Raw genomic sequence first — 17,686 nt, 5'->3', positions numbered from 1 at the left:
TTCCTATCCAGACATTACCATCTTAACTGATTCTTTAAATAGAAGCAGGGATGAAAAAGGTGCCTTTCTGTTCCTCCTGCAGGGTGGTGGAACAGTTAGAATTCCAGATGCTAAAGATCTACATTAACAAAAGGAATTATTAGACCAGAAGGAGAGACCTTACTTATCATGACTTACTGTTTCAGACCATCACATTACATAAACAGAGAATAGATGATGAGGAAAGACATTCAAAGACAATTTGGTACAGGCAGAATTAGTCATAGGCCAAACTGGATGCCTTCTGGAACTAATTCTAATGCAGCTGTGCCCTACTCCAAAAGAACTATCAAAAATACCTGTTACCCATTCATTTGGAACAACTGCAGGAAATAGTTGCTAAACTTGTCTTGGGCCCCCTCTCTGACTTCCCTAAGGGGCTGTTGCCATCTGCAGTACAGGGAGCCATCACCAGCTGTGGGGCCTTCCTGGTGTCACACGGATTGGCTTCTCTTCAGCATCATCTGCTTATGGAATATTGTGAAAGGTTCATTGGATAAAGCAGTTATGGGGAAATTAGATTTTATTTCTATTTAGATGTATGAAGGTAGGATTTGAGGAACACTTTAAAACATAAAATATCTGAAGTGTTTTCTTCCTGTGTGTACCTCTGGTAACTGATCATAGGGGCTGGCTGAATGTTTTCCTTGGATCTATGTTAGGTACTGACAAGATCAGTACCTCAGGGTGGATATGCCTCTTTAATATCCTGCTGTCCTCAGTCGGATGTTATCTCACTATCATAGAAAGAACACAACTCCCGTGATTAAACCAGAACAAACATTGTCCCGTGCCTCCCCAGGATTCCCTTCATATACCATTGTCTCTAGCACTACTCACTTATGCTGTGACAGACAATCTTTTCCCTTGCCCATTCCAGGCTCTTCCACTATGGAAGTAGGGTATGGGAAAGAGAGCAGGGGAAATTAATGTCAGAATACCTAGGTTCGTGACCTATCCCTGTCTCTTTCTAACCACTGTGATTTTGGGCAAATTGTCTCATCTCTAAGACTCAACTTGTCTCCTTGTAAAATGGGGATGATAACATTCATACCACTGGTACCACAGGATTCCTAATAGTTATATGAGATAATGTATGTAAAGTAATTTTGTAACTTCAAAGTATGTTATTATTGTTATTATTAATCCTTTCTCCTACTATTGATGAAATAACAGTCCATTGTACTCTTTGTTGATTACAGGCCCTTTCTTCTTTGATTCTGGTCACCCAGCACAGACTTTACTCAGATCTCAAGGTAAGACAGAATAGACTTACCTTACTATTGTTGTAGAAATGCAACAATGGATATGTGAATTCTAATCTAATACAGTCTGAAGCCACTGAAATCTCAAAGTATTTCTGAGGCCTACTATTTTGAGAAATAATAGGCACTCATAGAATGAAAGCTCAGAGGAATATATATATTTAAAGCTGGAAGGGAACTGAGTGTCCATCTCGTCTAAACTCATCATTTCACATAGGAAGAAATTGAGGCTCAGGGAGGTTATTACTTATCTAAGGTCATAGAGATGTCATGGGTGGTTTTGAAACCCAGCCAGTCCTTCCTCCACTGTATCACTGACTCCTTGAGAGTAAGAATACAAGTTTTGCCACTTGACAGAATTCATGATTCATAAAAAGGAATCATTCACTTGTTCTTGTTATCTATCCCAAAGGATTATTGTGAGAATAACTTGTAAACTGTCAAGTTCTACATAATTGTGATCTATTATTATCATTCCTCCAATAAGTCTCATCGTGGCATGTAGTGGGCTCCCAGTAACTACCTGTGGATTTATTGATTGTTTGTGACAGTGAGATGACTCTGGGTTTCCTAAAGGCTATGACAACAGAGCATTTTTATAAAATCTTACGAAGTTTAAGATATAGGCCCAGGGTTAAACTATATCTCTTTTTCTTTTTTGGCTTTTTTTGGAGGGAAGGCAGGTCAATTGGGGTTAAATGACTTGCCCAAGGTCACACAGAGACTATATCTATTTTCAAAGAATCACAGTCTAACTCAATAAAGAAAGGTTAATTGACAAGTTGCCCACAGAATCTTTCAAGACCATCCTTGCATCTTCTAAGTAAACTTCCAGGAAGAGTGTTAGGAAGCATTTGAAATTGGTACTTTTTGGAATCTTGCATTTTATTTTATTTTGTAGTTAATGGCATTTAAAAATTTTTATTTTTAATTTACAGAAAAAAACCCCAGCATTTACATAACGTAATATAATAAAAAAGATGATTGCACATGAAATTGCAAATCTACTATGTACAACTTGGTATTTAAAAAAAATATACAGCAGTTATCATGTAAATTTCTTTTTTTTTCTTCCCTCCCCTAGTGATGGTCACCATTAGATACAAATACTTGTGTATGTATATACATACGTGTATATATGTGAATATATGCATGCGCATGCATGTATATACACATATTTACATATCTACATATATGTATATACACGTACATATGCACATATATACACATGTACATACTTATTTGTTCAAAGTCACTCTTAAAACAAGATTGCTATTACTGTGTACAATGTCCTTTTGGTTCTGCTCATTTCACTCTTCATTATTTCATGCAAGTTTTCCCACATTTTTCTAAGATCACTGAGCTCACAATTTCATTTTAAAAATAATAAAGAATGCTACATCTTACATTTTATGGAGGCTATATTACAAGGGTAGAGTCAAGATGGTGGAGTAGAGGGAGCATTCAAACTGAACCCCTACAAATAACTTTAAAACAACCCGTCAAATCAAGTTCTGGAATGGCATAACCAAAGATAGGTTAAAGTGAGACATTTTTTTTCCAGTCCAGGAAAACTTAGGAGATCAGAAGGAGGGTCTTTGGCACAGCACAGGCATGGGCTACACTAGCTATGGGCCTTGGAAGTGGCTGTTGCATTGGCAGCAGCAGCAATAGTAGCAAAAGAACTCTCACTGCCTAGAAACAATAAGGATTTAGGACACTTGGTCAGAAAGGGATTATAGGGCACCCCTGTGTGGGGACAGGGGTAAAGGAGTGGGAACTGCTTAGCAACTTCGTTGCCCATTATCCCGTTGTATTGCCCTGAAATCGACTGGGGAAATGAGCAAACAACAAAAAAATGGAACTTGGCCATAAAAAGCTATTTTGGTGACAGTGAAACTCAAGACACAAACTCAGAAGAAGACAATGATATGACAACATCTGCAAGTGAAGCTTCAAAGGAAAAAATAAACATGCAAATTGGGTACAAATCCCACAAGAATCCCTAGAAGAACTAAAGAAATATTTTTTTTAAAAAGCAAAAAAATATTTTAAAAATTAAAAAGGTGGGAAAAGTTGGGAAAAGATATGAGAGCAATGCAGAAAAATTATAAAATTATTTTTAAAATTACCAAAAGAATAGCTTAGGCACAAAACCCCTTAAAAATAGACCTGACCAAATGGTAAAAGGGGCAGAAAACATAAATGAAGAAAAAAATCTTTGAAAATTAAAATTGGTCATGGGGCAGCTAAGTGGTGCAGTGAATAGAGCACTGGCCCTGGAGTCAGGAGTACCTGAGTTCAAATCTGGCCTCAGATACTTAATACCTACTAGTCATGTGACCTTGGGAAAGTCTCAACTCCAATTGCCCCACGTTCCCCCCTCCAAAAAGTAAAAAAATAAAATGAAATTGGTCAAGTAGAAGTTAATGAATTCATGGGATATCAAGAAGCAAAAACAAATTTAAACAAATGAAGAAAGAAAGAAGAAAATGTGAAATATCTCATCAGAAAAACAACTGACATGGAAAATAGATCGAAGAGAGATAATTTAATTTAATAATAAGTTAAGAATTATTGCAAAATAATGTGGAAAGCCAAATCATAAAAAGAGCATAAATATCATATTTCAAGAATTTATAAAGGAAAACTGCCCTGATATCTTAGAACTAGAGGACAAAATAGAATTGGAAAGAATCCACTGATAACCTCCTGAAAGAGATGTCAAAACTAAAACACCCAGGATTATTATAGCCAAATTTCAGAGCTCTCTGATCAAGGAGAAAATACTGAAAGTAGCCTGAAAGAAAATATTCACATATCATGAAGTCAGGATCACACAAGGTCTAGCAGCTGGTTGGTTGGTTGTTGTCCTTCATTCTTGAAGAGAACCAAAATGACATCACTATGCCAGAGTCAAGTTTCAATGTGTTTGACTGTGGCTGACCATCAATATGAGCTCAAAATGCTCTACCACAGATTGGGCACAAATAGTTGGTGTGAACATTTGGGGTGAATACTTCAAATTTGCACATCCTGTGTTTCCTTTAAGCGGTCTCAATTCTGCTTTCTTTATACAGCACAGCACCTTCTCTGATGTGAGTCAGTGTCTCCCATGTCACACAATTAATTCCAAAGTTCTTGAGAGACACCTCTAGAGTTTTCCTGTATAGCTTCTTCGGACCACCATGTGAATGCTTGCCTTTTATGAGTTCTCCATAAAATAATAGTCTTTTTGGCAAGGGTACGTTTTGCATTCGAACAATGTGGCCAGCTCATCAGTTAAGCTCTCTGATGCAGAGTTTGAATGCTTGGTGGTTTAGTTCAAGTAAGGACCTCCATGTCTGTCTGGTACCTTATCTTGCCAGGTGATCTTCAGTATCTTCCTAACACAACTCAAATGGAAGCGATTCAGTTTCCTGGCATAGTGCTGGTAGACTGTCCCTTTTCACAGGCATACAACAGTGAGGTCATCACAACGGCTTTGTAGACCTTCAGATTGGTAGTTAGTCTAATACCTCTTCTCTCTCACACTTTCTGAGCCTCCCAAATACTAAGCTAGCTCTGAAAATGCTTGCATCAACCTCATTATCAATGTGTACATCCCTGAAAAGTACACTGCCATGGTAAGTGAACTTATCCACAGCATTCTTAATTTGTTGTAACTGACGGTTTCATGTATAGATGATGTATACAGGATCCATTGCTCATAAAAAAGCTGATTGAAATTTTCCAGGTTATATGGCAAGAGGAGGTTAGCCCCCAAAGGAGTTCAAAGATGCTTCCATTGTCCGTCTCTATAAAGGTAAAAGAAATAGATTGTCTCTTGACAATCACAGGGTGGGGATGGGGAACTGGAGGGAGGGTCTCTCTCTCTCTCTCTCTCTCTCTCTTAGAAGCTATTATGATAAAGGAATGAAGGGCTTAGAATATGATATTCCAAAAGGCAAAGGAACTAAGATTATATGAAAAAAATATCCCTAAAAGCTGAGGATTATCCTTCAGAGGAAAAAAAAATGAATAATGAAATAGAGGACTTCCAGACATCGCTGATGAAAAGACCAAAGTTGAATAGAAAAATTGACATTCAACTACAAGACTCCAGGGAGTCACAAAAAGGTAAACATGAGTGAGAAATCATGAGCAACTTAAAAACTGTTTACATTTCCAAAGGAGAAAATGATACATGTAACCCTCCCCTCTCCTAAGAATTCTATCATTTTCAAGGCACTTAGAAGGATTCTGCTAAGACAGAAAGAATAGGTGTGAGTTTGTTGAGTAGGGACAATCTCAAAAGAAAAATGGAAGACTGAGAAAGAGGGATGTCTTGGGAGAAGGGAGATGGGAGAGAAAGAAAGGGGAAAATGATCTCATGTAAAGAGGCACACACAAGGAAGTATTTTTATAATGGAGGAGAAAAAGAGGGGAATGGGTATCCCTATAAAACACACACACTGTTGGATATAGAAATCCATCTTATGCAACAGGGAAGTATGTGGGGAAGGATGGTAGTATGTGATAAGAGGAAAGGCAGATTAAGGGAGACAGTGGTCAGAAACAAAAAGGACTTTTGAGGAGTGACAGAGAAAAAATAAAAACCATATTATACATCTTTTAAGATAGAGTGAATCTACAATCTGCTTCAATGATCAGAGTACTCACATTGATGAAAGCCTAGACCCTTAACATATTAAAGCATTATTGCTAGCACTAGTCATAATTACAGTTGTTTTCCTTCATGCTCGAAGAGGACCAAAATGACATCACTATGTCAAGGTCAATGTTCAATATGTCTCACTGTGACTGATCAGACCAATATGAGCTCAGAAGGCTCAATCACAGGTTGGACACAAATAGTCTCTATGAACATTTGGAATGGAGATGTCTGAATTTTCACATCTCACATTTCTTTTGAGCTACTGCAATTAATGAAGCGATGAAAAAATGTTTGCATGAAAAGTGTTAAGAAAATGGAATTAGGTCAAATTCAAAATTAACACATTTCATTTTTCAGCTGTGGAAGATGAAAGGAAAGTTATAGTTGGTGAAAATAAATTTCCTAGTCCATGTGTGTGATGTCCACTTTCCTTAGAGGAATAATCCCTAATTAGTCTCTATGAGTCATAGAAGGCTGTGCGTTGCCCTCAATTTCAGAAACTCAATGTTTTGATGTCACATATGGGAATGTTTCACCAATAGTTTTGTGAGCAACCTACTATCAATTTCATGCAATTGAATTAAATTCAAAAAATATTTTTAAGAGCTTGCTGTGTGAGGAGCACTGAGCTAGATGGTTAAGGAGGCTCAAATTGAGATTTCAGTCTCTTTCCTAAGAGAACGAATAGTTTAGTTAGATGTTTTATGATATATGCACATAAATAATTGTGTTTAAAACTTTGAAGGATCTGTAATCTGATCAATGTGGGTGGGCCCTCGTTTCAGTGCTATTGATCACCTTCATAACTTATCATCCTGCATGATGCTTGTCTGTCCTCTTCTGGAGGCTGTCTATAACACCTACCCCAAATCTCTGAATGCCTTCCTTCAAGTGATGACCCAGTGAGTATTCACGTAGCACACAGACTAGTCCTGTCCATCAGTTGTTCGCTCATTAAAAAAGCTGGCACACCTCTTTTTTCCAGTCATACTTTTCCTTGATCTTTTATGCCATTTGTTACAAAGCATTTCCAAAATGACAGCCTTTTGATACCCCACCACATACTTTTGTCCACCTGAAATTCTAATTCTTTGCAGATCACAAGGTTCCATTATCTGTAGCCATAGAACATCACTAAGAGAATATTGGAATAAAGGACATAAGTTTTTTATATCAGAGTGGTATATAATAATTGAATTTTATTTTTCTAGTTTTATTTCTTTTTTTTTTTAAGTTTTCAAAACCTACTGCATTTTGGTCAATTCAAATGAATATAATTTTGCTGATGGGAAGACTTTGTTTTTTTTTAATGTAGCTTTTTGGAGGCAATGACCTATTGTCTCTTTAAAAAAATCTCTCCCTTTTAAAGATGTTGAAGTATTATATCTTTCTAATGAATAACTAACAACTCTTCTTTGGAACTGACTGGTACAGTAAAACTTTACATTATTTTTTTGATTCATAGCAAAAAGTTAGGTTGCGTTAATAATGACCTGGTATCATAGAGAGTAAAGTGAGAGTTTCATTATTCTATACTTCAGTTTGACCATGTGTACAATGAATGCTGCTTTCACATTTTAGGAAAGGCATGAGTATGTTGTAGGAGGTGTAATCAAGCTATTGGAAGGACTCCAAATCGTATACTATGAAGAAAGAATGGTTAGGGAGATATGATGTCTCTCGTAAGACATTTGAAGGACTGTCTTGTGAAAGAGGAATTTTCCTTGTTTTCCTTGGAACCAGAAAGCAGGACTAGGACTAGGGGTAGAAGCAGAGAAATGCTAGGGTTGGCTTGGATGTGTTTGGAGTAAACCAATTGTTAAATTTTCAATAGAAGCATTTACACCTTGGAAATCACCAAATGCCATAAATCAGTGCTTAATTTATTGTTTCATTGATTGTCTGGCCTCAAGAAAATGGCAGTAGGGGCAGCTAGAAGGCATAGTTAATAGAGCACCAGCCCTGGAATCAGGAGGACCTGAATTCAAATCTGGCCTCAGACACTTAACTAGCTGTGTAATCTTGGGCAAGCCACTTAACCCCAATAGCCTTGCCTTCCCCCTTCAAAAAAAAAAGGAAAAAAGAAAGTGGCAGTGAAGGTTAATATTTAGACTAAATCTAAAAACTGTCATGCATATTTTTTTCCTAGAGAGATGATGGTTAAATAATTGCCAACACATTCCTGGGTAGAAATTAAGAGATTTAAATTTTATGCAAAGCAAAACTGCCTAATAAACCTATCTAATCATGGAACAGGAATTCAAGTAAAGGTGAGATGAATATTTTTCATATGTGATGTACAGAGAATTCTTTTTGAAGTTATTGTGGGTCCTTCATTTTTTGAAGAAGACCAATGACATCACAGAGTGATATCTTGACTGGTGTGTGAATTGGATTTCAGTGAGGCAAAGTTACACAAAACCATTAGCCTCATTTTTCTACTCATCAACGTCCAGTGGCAAGACAAAAGTCAAGATGACTGGTAATGGCCCAGAATGTAGTGGATGACCTTGGCATCTTTGACATCTGACCAAGCTGGAAATACTACATGGTGCCTACTTCAGCTGCCTTCATGGCCTTGGAATAAATTGTTCACATCTCAATGCAAAATCCATCATAGAAATGAATTAGGATTTCCTTGGGCCTTGTATGTTCCACCAAAGGTGGGTGACCTCTGTGATTTGACCCTAGATCCCTGAAGGAGAGAATTCCACCTGAGAGATCTTTTAATCCTTCCTGATGACTCCAGAGCCTAGTTTGAGGGCTCCTAACAAGAAGGAAGAGAATTATCATTATGAGAATTCTCTAATTGTGGAGGGAGTAGTGGAAGACTCATAACCTAAGCTTACCTTTGGCCATGATTTAAGAAACTTTCTGTAGTACAGCATTGTCCAAAGCTAAGCCACTAGGTCTATTATTTCTTTCTTACTAACAATGCATAACAGTAGTGACTATCTTGAAGATTGTAGTACAAGGTCTACTGCTAGTTTTCAGTGTATAGTTACAGTTATTGCAAGGACAGGAGATCCAATAGGATCATAGAAATTGAAATTAGGGAAAATTAAATAAATACTACCCTATAAAATACATTTTAAAACATATTTATGTTCTCAACACAGCCAGCTGTGAAGACTTGATATAGGGAGGAAGCTCCAAAAGAATTAACCTAATTATTGACTTCATTATGTTTTGACTCTTTCATGTCTGTCTGCCTGAAGATTTGGATCTGAGCAGATACATTCAGGCACAAAGGACCATCATTCTATTAGAAGCAGAGGGTTGGGGCAGAGATTTGTATTTGCATGAGAACAGTCTGATTTGTTTGACAAAATAGAGGAAACAATATTTGGTCTAGCAAAGGTCAAATGAAGTTAGAGTTCTCATGCAGTCCTGGATCCATTATGCACAAGATTTCTAAAGTGGATTTGTTAAATTTCCTGGGATTTGTAATTTAAATGCCAAGAGTGGAAAACCATTGCTCCAATGAATCATTCTCAAAAGCAGAGGATAGGAATAATTAGCAGTATACAGCTCTAATGCCACCAGAGAAGTAGTTGGAAGGAAGACCAAAGGATGGTTTCACCCATGCATCTGGTCAAGCATCGCTCTATTGTATAGATGAATATCATTCTTTTCCTGAAATGTTTCTGGATAAGGCAAGATTCTATACCATAAACTATTTCATTGTCCAGTGTATTATTTGCATTATCCTAATCAGAAGTTCTTCATTGTAACAAAACAAAATCCACGGTACAATTTAAATGTTTTCTCTTATTCTGTTCTTGGTAGAGAGAGAGAACAGTTGTATTCTAATGATGTATGCTATCCTAATTTAATTAAAACTTATACATTTCTTTAGATTGGATAAATCCTTTCCTTGAACTTCACCTCTTAGATCTTCTAAGGAATGAGTGAAAAACATTCATTGAGCATTTTTCATGTGCAAAGTGCTATGTTAAGCGGCAGGGGGTATAACCACAAAAACAAAGATTGTGTCTGCTTTCATGGAGCTTACATTCCAATAAAGAGAAACAATGATTAAGAGGAATGGTTGTCCAGAAGGGATATTTGGTTTGGAAAATTATAGGGATGGTGACTAGAGCTGCAGGAGAATAGATTTATATACTTTTTCTAGCAGCAATGACCATATTGATTGATTGGATTGGTTCTTCTCAAAAGAGAGGTGGAGGTTCCTCATGCAACAGTAAGCTAGGTGGTGAAAAAAATGGTCAGGGAGTAAAGCAATGGATGGATAGAGCTAGAGAGTTGTCCAGATGAAGCATTCAGTAATCAGGATAAGTCAGGGCCCACACATAAAAAAGTTCCACAGCAATATCTAAACATTTAAATACTTTTTGTGTTCCTGTAGCTAATTGGTCATTCTTTGAGGCTGAATGTCCTATCCATCTAATCTGGAGACCAGAGAGAAACTGTATTATCATTAATCACATCATCAGTATCTTTTGACAGAGAGGATTTGATCCAGGGGTTTAGGTTAATGCTGGGGCAGATGTTGGCTGACTGTCACCAAAATCTATATCCTGGATAATCTTACAACGGTCCATGAGTTTTCCTGAACCCAAATTGTTTCTTGGGAGTATTCTTGACTAGGAAAAGCCCATGTGCAACTCACCTCAGTACGTATTAGTTTCCATTTGATTTAGACCTGTACTATTATTAAATGATATTGCTGAACCATCTATTTTGTACAGAACATTATTGTTTTAGGTGCTGGGGGATATACAAAGATTAAGTATGATTAATATAGATCTTAATGGCTGATGGAATAGCATCTGAGGTCCTCTTCTACTCTACCTCTGCAGTTCTATGAGACATAATCCAAAGCAATGAAATGGAATGGGGAGGTAAAGGAACCCTTTACATAGGAGGTGGTATTTAAACTGGAGTTTAAATAATGGTCAAGGAATGATCCATGTATAGAATAGGCTAGAGAGGGGAGAGGGTATTTCTAGCTTAGGGAAGAGTTTGAACCAAAAAAAAAGTAGAGACAGAGGTATAGCCTGGGATGTATAAGGAATCAAATTGTCTGGAGCATAGGGTACACGCCTATAAGGGAAGAGTGTGCGATAAACAAAAAGATGGAATCACTCTCTATGATTAGTTAGGCAAGGTAAGTCTTTGAATAGTCCTATTTTGGTTGCTTCCCTGAAGAGCTTCTATTTGGGAGCTAATTTTAATATCAGCAGCAACCATAAGAGCTCTGACCAGAAGGAAGAAAGGGAAGAAAGGAAGGAAAGAAAAAAAAAAACAAGTCATCAAAAGAAAGAAGTTTGATATAATAGACTCAGAAGATGTAGTGTATAATTCCACTTCTGGCATTAAGTAGCTATATGACCTTAGGGTAGTCTTTTAATTTCTTTGGACCTCAGTTTCCTCATTTATAAAATAAAAAAAGTGTCATTAAAAATTCTCCTAGTCCCTTAGGATTCATTTGCTAAATAATGTCTTCCAAATAGCTAAAAAGATAATTTTTCTCTGAAAGGGGAAACAAAAAATCTGTATTATGTAGTCCCCTTGTCACCAGCAGGACTAAAACCCTGATAACATCTTATTGATTAGTCAACTAATTCCACTTGCATTATACTGGTGATATTAAATGTGATGTGATTTAAGGATAGTCATATAAGTTAGATTACTTGCCCAAACCAAACTGGAAGAATTCTTCAGATTAGTATCCAAAGATGTATTAATGATAGCATTTAGTATAAACTGCAGCCTTCTGTTGTTTCCTCTCAAAGGTCACGTAACCATTCACTTATGCTGTCTATCCTGAAAGTTACTTTATTCACAATTCCTTTTTTTTTTTTTTGTATCAGTCCCAAAGAGTGTGAGCCAACATATAATGATGTTTCCAGGATGGGGGGGGGGGAGAGAAAGAATTTCATTAGGTCATTATTGTGACATTTAAATGACAGAAACAGATCAAAGAAAAACCCTTTTGTAATAGTATGTTGAAAGTTGCAGACGTCGCTGAAATCACTGCAATGGAACCCTTAATTGAGAGTGAGCTGCTGTATCTGGGGAGTTGACCCTGTCTATAAACAATGACAACAATAACAACAGCACACAACATAGCAACTTAAGTTTTGCAAAGCTCTTTGATACATTATCTCATTTAATATTGCTAATAGCTGAGCTCAGCACTTAGGATACCATTTCAAATCTGAAAGAGACCATAAGGATAATCTACTATATTTTATTTTTGTTGAAAAAAAATTTTATTGATACCTTTTGTCTTTACACTACTGAGGTGGGAGTGGGGTCATGGCACATTTTTCTCTCTATTTCTCTTTGGGGCAAAACCTTTCTCCTGATTGAACCTTCTCTTATAACAAAATAATTAATAACACGATTCTGTAATTGAGTCTGACAATATATACAACTTTTTACCCTAGCAACCCCTGCCTCTCTTTTTGGGGTAGTTACTGGTTTTTCAGTTACTTAGATCTTGTCTTCCTTTTATTGATTTTTTCCTTTACATTACTTTACACATTTTTTCATATAATTCTTTTTTGGTTTTGCTTATTTTGCTCTCTATATATTAACACAAAAATTTCCAGAATTTTCTAAATTCCTCATTTTTATAATTTCTTACTTCATTATCATATTTCATTATATTAATATGTCTTGGTTTTTTCAGCCATTCACTAATGATGAGGACCCACTTTGTTACAATTCTTTGGCACTACAAAAGTGCTATTATGAATATTTGGGTATATATCAGAACTTCATTTCTGCTTTTTAAAAAACTTCTTTGGGATGTATGCTCAGTAGTGGGGTATCTGAACTAAAGGGTATAGGGAGTTTAGTCATTTTTTCTTTCATAATTCCAGATTGATAGACAGAACAGCTGGATCAATTTACAGTTCCAGTAGTGTAATAATGTACCTGTCTTTTCACAGCCTGTGCATCATTGACAATTTCCATCTCTTGGTCTTTGCCAGTGTTTCGAGGTGTGAAGTGAAAATTCCGAGTTCTTTTTATTTTCTGTTGTTAACAGTACAGGGTCTTCTGGATTCAAGACCAGCTTCTCTCTTTAAAATTGACAACAAACTCAGTGCCAATCCAATCTGCAATGGATCTGAGATTGGGTTGGGGAATTTCCACCTGAGTTTTTTTCCCTAAATCCAACTCCAGCTGTTTAATAACCTTCTTTTATTCTTGCCCTTCCTCAGCCTGTGCTTCTCCTCCTATGAATTCTGTTCTTATTCTTTGAGGCTAGTTTCCTGAGCTACTTCAGTTTTTCTTTTGAAATACTCACCCTCCAATCTCTTTTGTTCCTGTAGAATAATTTACCCTCATGGGGTTTGACTCTTCTAGTTCTTTAGTTTAAAGCCTGCTGTACTGACACATCTTAGTCCAAATTCTAAGATCTATATGTCTTCTTACCCCATTACATTCCACAAACTAAACCTCAACAGTCTATCTTTTCCTTGGGTCAGCATATTGCTAGTTGCTTTGCCCATTTGCTTTTTCTCCTATTCTCCTGACTGAACCTGATCTTGGACACTAACAATCTCTTCATTATGAAAATACTGGTTGCTAACAAATAAAATGCAGAGCATGTTTTGGCCCCAGAATTCTGAGTCTGGTCTGAGGAAGAGGTATAATGTAATTTTTACATGACTATAAAGGCAGTGATTCTAGCACCACTGCTTTAAATATCTCCCTATGACCCAAAGAAAATGAACTATAGATATATAAAAAGCATTGCAGTCTGGGGATTGGATATTTGAAACTCATTGTCCATTTTTTTCCCTCTTTATTAAAGATCTTCAAGAAAATGATGGCTGACTAGTTTTTAGGGCTGTTGCATAGAGGGGTTCTCTTTTTGGATATAAGGGAATAGATGACTGAGAAACCTTCCAAATGTAAGATTCTGTGATTTGGGAAGGTGCTTTATCACTGGTTGATTGAGTGATAATTTAACAACAACAACAAAAACTATTAGCCTATAAAAATGTGCTAATTTTCATTTTCTCATCTATTCTCCAGTTAGACTTCTGAATCCTAGACTTTTTCTCCCATGCTACAGAAGTCTCAAACTGGAAGTAAGATCGACCCTTGTGGCTCCTTCCTCTGACTGGCTGATTACTGCTGCGGTTTACATTTTAAGGAAGGCATCCAGGGCAATCACGCCTTCATTCCCTTTCAGGCTCTTCTGACTTTCCAAACCTTTTCCACCATGCTCCACCTAGGTACCTTCTCTCTCCACCCTCTGCTGTTTAGCTTCCTTTTGTATGTTGTCTTCTCCCCTTAAGATGTAAGCTCCACAATTTGGAGCTATGCCAAAAGGGCTTTAAAAATGTGTATACCCCTTGACCCAGCAATACCACTTCTGTACTCTATCCCAAAGAGATCATAAAAATGGGAAAAGGACCCACATGTACAAAAATTTTTATAGCAGCTCTTTTTGTGGTGGCGAAGAACTGGAAAACGAGGGGATATCCATCAATTAGGGAATGACTAAACAAGTCATAGTATATTAATGTAATGGAATACTATTTTTCTATAAGAAATGATGAACAGACAGAATTCAGAGAAACCTGGAAAGAATTGTATGAACTGATTCTGAGTGAGGGGAGCAGAACCAGGAGAATATCATACATAGTAACAGCCACAGTGTACGAGGACTAATTTTGATAGGCTTAGCCCTTCTCAGCAATGCAAGGACCTAAAACAATTCCAAAGAATACAGAATGGAAAATGCCAGTCACATCCAGAGAAAGAACTAGGGAGTTGGAGTGCAGAACGAAGCAGACTATTTTCTTTTTTTTTGTTTTGTTTTATTTTGTTTTTCTTTCTTTCTCATGGTTTTTTCCCTTCATTATAATTCTTCTATGCAACATGACTAATGTGAAAATTTGTTTAATAGGAATTTATGTGTAGAGCCCCTATTTGATTGTAATCCATCTTGGGGAGAGAGGAGGAAAAAATTTAAAACTTATGGAAGTGATTGTTGAAAACAATCATTTAATTATTTAAATAAATCATTTCATTAAAAAAAAAAATGTAAGCTCCATGAGAGAAGGGGCTATTTTTCTTTCTGCATGTATTTATATTCCCAGAACTTAGGACAATGCTTATAAATGTTTGTTGATTTAACTTAACTTGGTGTAATATACTCATATTCAGAGTCACAGGGAAGATGTATTTCATAAACAGCAAATCTTTAGAATCTGTAGAGAAAAGTATTAAAGTCAGACGTAATTTTTTTTAAAGTTTACTGAAATATATCCACTTTCATATGTGGAATATATCCTATGCCACCCAACTAGCCACTCATTATAACAAAAAAAGTATAGAAAAACCAACCAACACATCAACTGAGTCTGAAGTCTGATAGTATTTGAAACATTTTAATCCATGTCTCAACTAAGCATTTTCATTGCCTATATCACTTTCCTTCCTTATCTCATCCTCCTAAATTTCCTGTCTTCCTTCGAGACTCAGCTGAATTCTCCTCTTCTGTAGGCAGGAGATTCCCCTAGGACCCTTCACCTTCATGTCTTTTCTTGAAGCTTTCACAATTCTGGTGGCTCTTCTTTGTATCTTTGTTTCATCAATGCCGTTCCTAAGATATAATGCCACATCAATAGGGGATTAACAGAGGAAGTTATTCAAAGTTAAACTATTTAATATCAAATAATTGACAATGGATTTTTCCTTGGCTATGGTTTTAGTGAAGAAAAAGCAAGTTAAATGTCCAGTTGGACAGGTGGTTAGATCAATTACCAACTGCCTTGTTGGGAGGCTCAAATCTATATATGTATTCTTCTCTGCTCTCTACTCCCACAACCATCAGAACCCCCTATTTCTAACATTTCATCTGGCATTATTTTAGGAAAATAATAAAAAAGAAACTAGCCTTTTCAAAAAGGTACAGAACAGTTTTCCCTTGTAAAAGCATGAGTCCGATTAGTGTTGCTGTGTGTACTTCCTTAAGCTTCAGCTCCTGGTTGGAAAGGAAGCATGTTTGCTAAGTACTGCTGCAATTGGAATAGCAAATATTTGTGTGTTTTTATAAATGAAAGCTGTGTAAATATTAGGAAAAAGTCCACAAAATGGTCAACACCTTTTGAAACAGCATTTTAATCAGGTTCTTTCTCTGTATTGACCACTATGGAAAATTTTCTATTATTACAGTAAAGAATATGTCCCTGAAAAAGATTGAAAAGTCAGACACCAACTCTATTTGTTCAGTAGATGTACTCTTCTCTGGCAGGTTTCTGGATTACCTTGTAACTATCACGTGACTGTTGGTTTACCTGGGCAAAGCAGTACTTCAGAACTAGACCATAAGAGTAAATGATGATGATGATACCATTATAAATAATAATCATAGTAATGAAAATAGCCCTTATATTTATGTACCATTTTATATTGTATAAAATCATTTTATTATAACTTCCAGCGATGGAAATGAGAGTCTTACTAATATCCTATAGGTGCATCTGTTAATTGATCCCCTGCAAAGGCTTTATATCTATTATTCAAGGACCAAATTGTCTAAATCCAGAGAGGCTCATTGGTAGAAGGCTGGAATCTAGGTAAATGAATTGTTCCATGATAATCTTTATAGAGACTACAAGTTGTGATGGGTTCGCATTCTGTGTAAATGGAAGGAGTACCATGCCAGTGAAACCATAGATTCCTGAGTACTGAAAGATGAATCTACTTCATTGCCAAATGTTGAATCCATGTTATTTGCTAGGTCTTCTATGAAATCTAAGTACTAAGGAAGTGATTTTTTTTCTCATTAAACTTTATGGAAAAAGCCTTCAGCATATAAAGGTTTACAGGACATCAAGAAAAAAAAAAGAATGAATAGTACTCAAATTATTAAAATATTGCTGACTTCACATGTTAAACTTGAGAAAATGCCAGAGCAAAATATATCACAATGAAAGAAATTTTCACACAAGTCTATGAATATGTGCTAAAGTTAAATTTTACAAATCAATAAAATATGACTGATGTGTTCTAAAATTTTAAAATGTACTAATCTAGGAAATAAGGTACCAGAGAACCATATGGTTCAGTGGAAAATATATTTGTAGTGAAGAAGACTTTCCCTTCAGTCTTGGGAACCACTTATTAGTTGTGTGATTGTGGGAAAATGGCAACTTCTCTGAACCTGTTTCTTCATCTAGGAAACAGGGATAATCATATTTATATGACCTTTTTCTTAATATTATTGTGAGGAAAGTATTATATGTTTAATAGGGACAACTTCTACCATGGTTAGAAGTTTTTAGATAGAGTAGTTGGCAAGTCATGTTCTGAGAAGAGGTCAAGTTCAAAGTTGTATCATTTCCCAGGAGGTTAACACTTGAAATAAAGAAGGAACATTGATAGAGCTGCTCACAAGAGAAGTCTAGGAACCATAACCAAAGAGTATGGTCTGGGTTCCAAAGCTTTGAGGATCAGAAATCATTGTAAATGTAATTTAGGATGAGTGGATGACCTGTATGTGTAAATAATTAATTCATCTTGTTAATGATCTTTCTTTCTTTCTTCCTTTCTTTCTTTTTCTTTCTTTCTTTCTTTCTTTCTTTCTTTCTTTCTTTCTTTCTTTCTTTCTTTCTTTCTTTCTTTCTTTCTTTCTTTCTTTCTTTCTTTCTCTCTTTCTTTCTTTCTTCCCTCCTTCTTTCCTTTCCTTTCCTTTCCTTTCCTTTCCTTTCCTTTCCTTTCCTTTCCTTTC

Source organism: Petaurus breviceps, unplaced genomic scaffold (assembly GCF_028583685.1).
Source record: "Petaurus breviceps papuanus isolate PSGF00001 unplaced genomic scaffold, PetGlider_PUasm1.0 90504, whole genome shotgun sequence".
Classification (NCBI taxonomy): Eukaryota; Metazoa; Chordata; class Mammalia; order Diprotodontia; family Petauridae; genus Petaurus; species Petaurus breviceps.
This window is presented reverse-complemented; position numbering follows the sequence as displayed.